The sequence below is a fragment of the Trachemys scripta genome, chromosome 6 (genome assembly GCF_013100865.1).
Source record: "Trachemys scripta elegans isolate TJP31775 chromosome 6, CAS_Tse_1.0, whole genome shotgun sequence".
NCBI classification, from domain to species: Eukaryota; Metazoa; Chordata; order Testudines; family Emydidae; genus Trachemys; species Trachemys scripta.
In genome coordinates this window covers 93,186,731-93,194,043 of record NC_048303.1, presented here as the reverse complement: position 1 = coordinate 93,194,043, position 7,313 = coordinate 93,186,731, and the positions used below count along the sequence as shown (strand labels likewise).

The following is a 7,313-nucleotide window of genomic DNA, read 5'->3' as shown; positions in this document are numbered from 1 at the left end:
CCAGGTGCCCCAGAGGGAATGAACAAAACAGGTAATCATCAAGTGATCCACCCCCTGTCGCTCATTCCCAGCTTCTGGCAAACAGAGTCTAGGGATACCATTCCTGCCCATCCTGGCTAATAGCCATTGATGGACCTATCCTCCATGAATTTATCTAGTTCTTTTTTGAACCCTCTTATGGTCTTGGCTTTCACAACATCCTCTGGCAAGGAGTTCCACAGGTTGACTGTGCGTTGTGTGGAGAAATACTTCCTTTTATTTGTTTTAAACCTGCCTGTTAATTTCCTTTGGTGACCTCTAGTTCTTGTGTTATGAGAAGTAGTAAACAAGACTTCCTTATCTACTTTCTCTACACCAGTCATGATTTTATAGCCCTCGATCATATTTCCCCTTAGCCATCTCTTTTCCAAGCTGAAAAGTCCCACTCTTATTAATGTCTCCTCATATGGAAGCTGTTCCATACCTCTAATCATTTTTGTTGCCCTTTTCTGACCCTTTTCCCATACCAATATGTCTTTTTTGAGATGGGGCGACCACATCTGCACACAGTATTCAAGATGTGGTCATACCATGGATTTATATAGTGGCAATATGATATTTTCTGTCCTATTATTTATCCCTTTCTTTATTATTCCCAGCATTCTGTTCACTTTTTTGACTGCCTCTGCACATTGAGTGGATGTTTTCAGAGAACTATCCACAACGACTCCAAGATCTCTTTCTTTCTTATGACTGATCTTTTGTCTAGTTTTGATCTCTCAAAGAAGTCACTACATGTAAGAGATTAATCTCATAACAAATATATAGATTCATAGATTTTAATGCCATAAGGGACCATTACGTCATTTAGTTTGACCTCCTGCATAACACAGGCTGTATAATTTTACCAAGTTCCCCCTGCATTGTGCCAAATAATGTGTGTTTAACTGAAGCATGTCTTTATACAGATTTCATCATGGAGAGTCTGGATATTCAGGATACATACAGTCTAAAACTAGCGATAATCTTGCATAGTGGGCAATAAAATACAACTTACTCATCATAGTTGATTTGATATTGATGGATGAAAACACAGGAATCTTTGGCAATAAAATATCCACTCAATACAATATCTTCAGTTGTACTGCAAGAAAACAAGGATACTAAAAAAATCAACCAATACAAATTATTTGTAAAACACTCGGACAATAAGAATCCTTTGTCATTTCTTTGCGTTTTGTTCCTATCTTTCTTTTAATGAAAATGTTATTTATTTTCTTAAGCAACAAAGAAAAAATACAATATAAATCATAGTTACATCCTAATATAAAAATATGTATATTTAGGTGAATCAGATAAACCTTCTGTAAGCCAGTGAGAGCTGTTGAGTTCTTAGCACAGGGATCGGCAACCTTTGGCATGCGGCTTGCCAGGGTAAACACCCTGGTGGACCGGGCTGGTTTGTTTACCTGCCGCATCCGAAGGTTTGGCCGATCGCGGCTCCCACTGGCCACAGTTCACTGTCCCAGGCCAATGGGGGCTGTGGGAAGCGGCGCGGGCCGAGGGATGTGCTGGCCGCCGCTTCCCGCATCCCTCATTGGCCTGGAGCGGCGACCCGCGGCCAGTGGGACCTGCGATCAGCTGAACCTGCAGATGCGGCAGGTAAACAAACCAGGATGCTTACCCTGGCAAGCTGCGTGCCAAAGATTGCCGATCCTTGGCTTAACAAATTTCAAAATCAGCCAGATGCCCATCTCTGGATTTAGGATCCTAACTTTAGGCTCCAGTTTTTATATTGGCCTAAATAATAATAATAATAAATAAAAAACTCTTAATATGGTGTAATATCTTTAAAAGCTACTATCATCATTATTATGGAAAATTATCGATGTAACAGTTTTTTACAATACAGACTGCAAACTTTTTACTAAATACTTACCAATGAGGAATCATGAAAGGCATCTAAGATGCATGTTGAACACTTCATAAATTAAAGCTTCAGTGTAGGGAACAGAAGACCTATCTTCAAATCCGGGCAGCCAGCTTGACCCAATTTTCTTATCTGCATGTGCAGAGACAAAAACGAATGTCAGTGAAAGATATCACACCATACTAAGAAATAGACTTTGATGAGTGTAACACTTTACAAAATGAAAACATGCATATTTCATATTTTCAAAGAGGCCTCAACCTGGCCTCTTGGACTGAATGGACAGAGCAACTAAGGATGAAAAAATGGAAATACATAAACCTGGCTGTAGAACTTACTAGTTGCAAAATAGTTATGACAGTAACAGCCCTAGTGCACATGCAGTTATAGAAAGTGTTTTATACCCGTATAACTTATACGGGTATAAAGCTGAAGAAAAGTGCTCTGTGGCTCAAAAGCTTGTACCTTTCACCAACAGAAATTGGTCCAATAATATCTATCTATCTAGACACTTTTTAGACTCACTGAGCTTAGTAGTTTAGAGGCTGGTCTATGTGAAATGCATGTGATGTTTCCATTCCAGTTCCCAGTAGGCTCCACATAACATAGGCATCACAGCTGGGATCAGAGAGGCTAAGCACTGAGGGCCTTGTTTCTTGAGTTGTGGAGTGATTCCTCTGAGCCAATGAGAGTTGAGGGCCCTCCCGCCTAACAGGAGGTGCACAGCCCTGGTGATATGAACATGGGCCTCTACCTCTATTACTTGCTTTTTAGACAGTTGTCCAGGTCAACAACAACCAAACGTTTTAAATACCCCTATCAGGTTAGGCTTGAGGCCATTATAAAGGTTCTGTGAAGAAGTTTCTCATGGCTGCTGCCTCAGCTACATTTTTGTTTCTAGTCCAGTAAAGGCTTTTCAATTCTAGCCATGTTGATCTGGCACGTTTCAGGGTAGCTAAATTATTTCATTGAAAACTAAATGAATTAAAACATCAGATTTAAAATACAGAGCAAACTGTAACAGAAAGTGTGTTTAAGAAAAGATCCCTGAGTAGTTTTTCCCCCTCATTGAGTGACTGAAAGTGCTGTGCTGCCTGTTTCTAAGACTGCCCAGCACTACTAAACTGGGGGGAGGATGGGTGGCTAACATGAGCAACTTTTAGATTTTTTTTTTAACTATCTTGTCTATTGAAGTAATTTTGAACATTGTTACTGAAAACAGTTTGTCATAACTTTTAAAAAGTATGTGAAACTAAAAACAAAAAATTCTATTTTTTTCAGAAAAATAATTGGCATTTTTTGACCAGCTGTAGTAATGAATAGACTTGGAGATGGCCTTCAGAATACAGGTGAATTTCACTCTGTGTGTCTATCACTGTGGTACATGAGTACTTGGAAGCAATGTGGTTGGATATATCTTGAATGAGAGATTTATTCTACTCTGATTTATCCAATTTTTACACTGGTGAAAATCCAGTGACTTCAGTGAACTCACACCTGATTTACAGTAGTGTGAGTGAATGATTTGTCATTTGGAAGTGGTTAATGTTTGATTTTAGAAGATTGTGGTTGCCTGAAATTTTTTGCTTATATTGATTTTAGATGAAAAACCTTTGCATATTTATGGTGGCAACTCAATGGTAGCATGGTTATTAAATCTATTTTCCCAATTATTATTAAATGGGAACTGAAATGCCTCCTTTATATTTTGCAACAGTTATAGTTCTGTACATTAGTAATGGCAAATACACTGAAAAATCAAGGAAAACTTTAAAACAAAGCTGCTCTTGAGTGTTCCGGAATGTAATGTACTGGCAGGATGACAGAAGAGGTCTGTAGCTTCTAGCATTTAGCAGTAAAATTGTTCTAATGTTGTGTTTACACAATTTCATATCTTACCTCTGTTATATTCTAAGTTCTCAAATTCCACTGAACAAAAATATTCTGAATCACCAAAGAAACAAAATTTAAAGACTGGCCTTCCTAGAAATATTCTGTTGCTGTGTTGCAGTCTGAAAGCGGGTGCTAATACAAAAAATAGGCACCATAGATTCTACTTAGTTGTAATACACATTCGCTTGCATAGAGATCTTCTGTGTCTGTCCGTTAATCAACATTCATAAGTTTATCTGAGCTGAGAAAATGAAATGAGCCTATGTAACAATTGGTGAAAGAAAATCAAAGATATAATGTAGCTGAGAAGGGATTTTCTGTTTTGATTTGGTTGCATGTACCAGGCTTGTGATACATTTTGTTAGTTTATGTGTTCTAGACTTGACTAGTCACAGCAAACAGCTTTGAAAGGTTGGACTACAAGCCTTGATGTTATTTTAAATGGGAATTTTATCTTCTGTAATAAACAGCCTTAATGTATAACCGAAAAATACAGAGATTTAAATCTTACAAGATTGAGAACAACTGGAATTAAGTCATTTGGAATAATTACAGATTACTAGAAATGAGAGGGGGAAAATGGTCCCTGGACAGGACTGGCGTGAGGGAAGTCGTCTTTGCCCCTTTCCTGCTCCTACAATGAGCAAAGGTCTGGCAGACCTGAGTACTAAGCCCACTTTTTTCCCTTTTGCATTGAAATTACTCTTTTTTTAAACTGTGTGGACAGTGATCTTTGAGGCTCTGATAGGGCCATGGAGGACACCCCCTTGTGGAAAGAAGAAATACAGTTACATTTGGCTGCATGAGTGGTCTGACTGGTAGTACAGTATGCTGTCTCATGGCAGAGCCTGGTCTGAGAGCCACATTAGGGCTTCTACTCAGGGTAACCGAGCAGAGTCATTGTTCTTTGCTTCTGAGGAAGGCTAAAGCTATTTATCTATGATGTTTTGAGTACTGCTACATAGAGGGTAGAGTCAGAGACTGTGGGATTCAATATTGAGTAAAATGGCTGCCCAGAATGAAGTTTTCTGTGAAAACCCAATGACTCAATTTGTAACTGCCAGTAATACTGATTGTCAGTTTAGGAATATGCTTGGGGTTGGGTTAGGGTCAGGGAAGGATAGCCCTGCTCACCTGCTGGAAATCTTGGGGCCACCCACACACTGATGATGACCACCTCCACTAGAACGATATCATGCAAGACCTTTGCTTGCACAGAGCTAAGCACACTGTGCTCCCATGGCCCTCAAAGAGAGGCACTCAGCACTTTTTCTGAAGCAACTAACTAAGAGCATTGAGAAAAGAAAAGAAAAGAAAAGAAAAGAAAAGGGAGTCAGATTCATTGGTATTTTTGTCATGTATCTTCTGTAGATTTCCATAATTTAGCTGTCACATAGCCTATTTACTTTAAAGATGAAAGACACAACAGAGTTGATGTAGTCTGCAGAACATTTATAAAATCTCAGTTTCCAATGAGGTTTAATTTGAGCTTAAGAGGGAAGAAAAAAAAACAGGTGTAGAATGGAACTGGATTAAGGATTAAATTGCTCAAATAATATTGAGGAATTCAGACACTTATTCAAACCTCTCTGAACCTTTTTTGGGCTGGAAATCAAGCTAGGAGTCTCACACAAACTGAAGGAACAGGCACAATCACACTTTCACTAATAATGTCAATGGAAATTTTGCCATTGATGTCAACGGGATAAGGATCAGGCCATTGGAATAGGCCCTTGAGTGCTTCTGCTTTCCATGTCAGCCAAATTGTAAATTAATGTCTCCTAGAAATACATTTAATTTTGCTTTAAGACAGTTATTGTCCTGTAACCTAATAAATGCCAATTGACTGTTAAATTAATTGAACTTTAATAAATTAATGTAATGGATTTAAAACTCCATTGTCATGACCATCTTGAAGCTACATAGAGCTCTTCCTCAGGTTTCTTACTTTTTAATCATACGTTTATTGACATTAGAGATGTTTAGGGTTTGTTTGCACTGCACTGGAATTTAGAAACAAAATATATAACTTTAAAAATTACAAGACATTCTAAACTGCACTTGCATTGAAGTAAAAACTAGTAAAACTTTTACTAGTAAAAGTAAAAACTTTTTCTAAATGAAGGGATCGCTCGTCAAATGTATTTCAGTTTTGTAAACTATTCATGCAAGAGCTCTAAATCTAGAAATATACATTACTTAAGAAAATATGATTAATCCAACAGTACCACCAATAAGAAACAAGTTGTTATTAAAAAAGCAATTTAACTTTTAAAAGGTTATAAATACAAATATACATACTGTGATACAGAATCCTATCCATCAATTTTACCCAATCTGAACATTATTTTTCCTCAGAATTATTAAAGTGCAGTCTGTACTTTCTTTACAATCCATGCATTTCATTAAAAAAGTTATTCCTGAAGCTATTCTGCTTTTTTTTTTCTTTTTTTTTTTTGATGGTAGAATCTGTTTTGGAAAAAAAAAAATCCTTTCAAAGATTTTGTTTATGGAGTGTAGTGATGATGGTGGGTGGATGGGTATTTTGCAGCCAGTTCTGCGTGGAGCTCCTGCAGCAGTTTGAGGCTGGAATGAAGAACTTTCAGACACTCTTGTGCTTCCAAATTTCAGGGGGAGGAGCGAGGAGGATGAGTTTGATGTTGGAGAAGCAAGCACTAAATTATAGATGATGGAGAATGTAATTCACACAGCTATGTGTAAAACATCAGTGTGTTTTCTGAAAAAAGCTTCAAAGAACATGTGAGGCTGCTGCTAAAACCTTTCCCCTCAAAGGAATCACTCTGACTATACAGCAAATGCATTACTCCACAGGAGAGTTTGGAATTTCAGCTTCTCTTTTTGTACTCTGCCTCCTATTCTCTCTTCTCCTCAGATTCTTATAGTGCTCTCATTACTGTAGATTAGAATCTGAGCAAATTCCAGTAGTGCATAAGGAACGTGACTATCCCCCCCCACTGCATTCCCCCACCACCACCACCACACCTACCTCCTTGCTGTTTATTCTTTCACACGTCCTCTTCCCAGGGACTTAAGTGTATGCTATGTTGTGTAGAGTTATTTTCACACCCTCTTTTCCTTCCTACCTCTTGCTCCTCACAAATCTGTGTTCTAAACATTTTCATGACAACTAGATGAGAACTGCAAATATCCCAGTGAATCCATAACATATGGATTTAGAAATAACATCATGCATTGCTAAATTGTCCTTTATTTGTTAGCCATTCCCTCTCTTATGCAAAGAGCACTAGAAAGGACAGGGAGGTATGGAGAGAAGGCATGAAAAAAATTAACCCATATTGAATATTACAAAGCATAGCAAAGTTTTAAATAAAGAGGCTTGCTCTTTTCATATAAAAAATGTGATACCTTTTCAATGAACCAACAAAACACTATATTATACAAGATTTGTAGTTAATACAATAAGCAAATTATGAATATTATTTATAGTTTGTACAGCAATAACACTTCATAGACAGACACTGTAATCCTT

General features: G+C 37.7%; 1 long non-coding RNA gene across 1 annotated transcript; it reads right to left on the bottom strand.

Annotated features, from left to right (window-relative positions):
• Positions 1–1,040: 1,040 nt before the first annotated feature.
• Positions 1,041–6,210, bottom strand: LOC117879310. The gene is made up of 3 exons (XR_004646234.1): positions 6,104–6,210; positions 1,919–2,041; positions 1,041–1,123 (listed from the first exon to the last, which is right to left on the bottom strand). It is a non-coding gene; the product is annotated as an uncharacterized LOC117879310 (long non-coding RNA).
• Between the last annotated feature and the right edge of the window lie 1,103 nt (positions 6,211–7,313).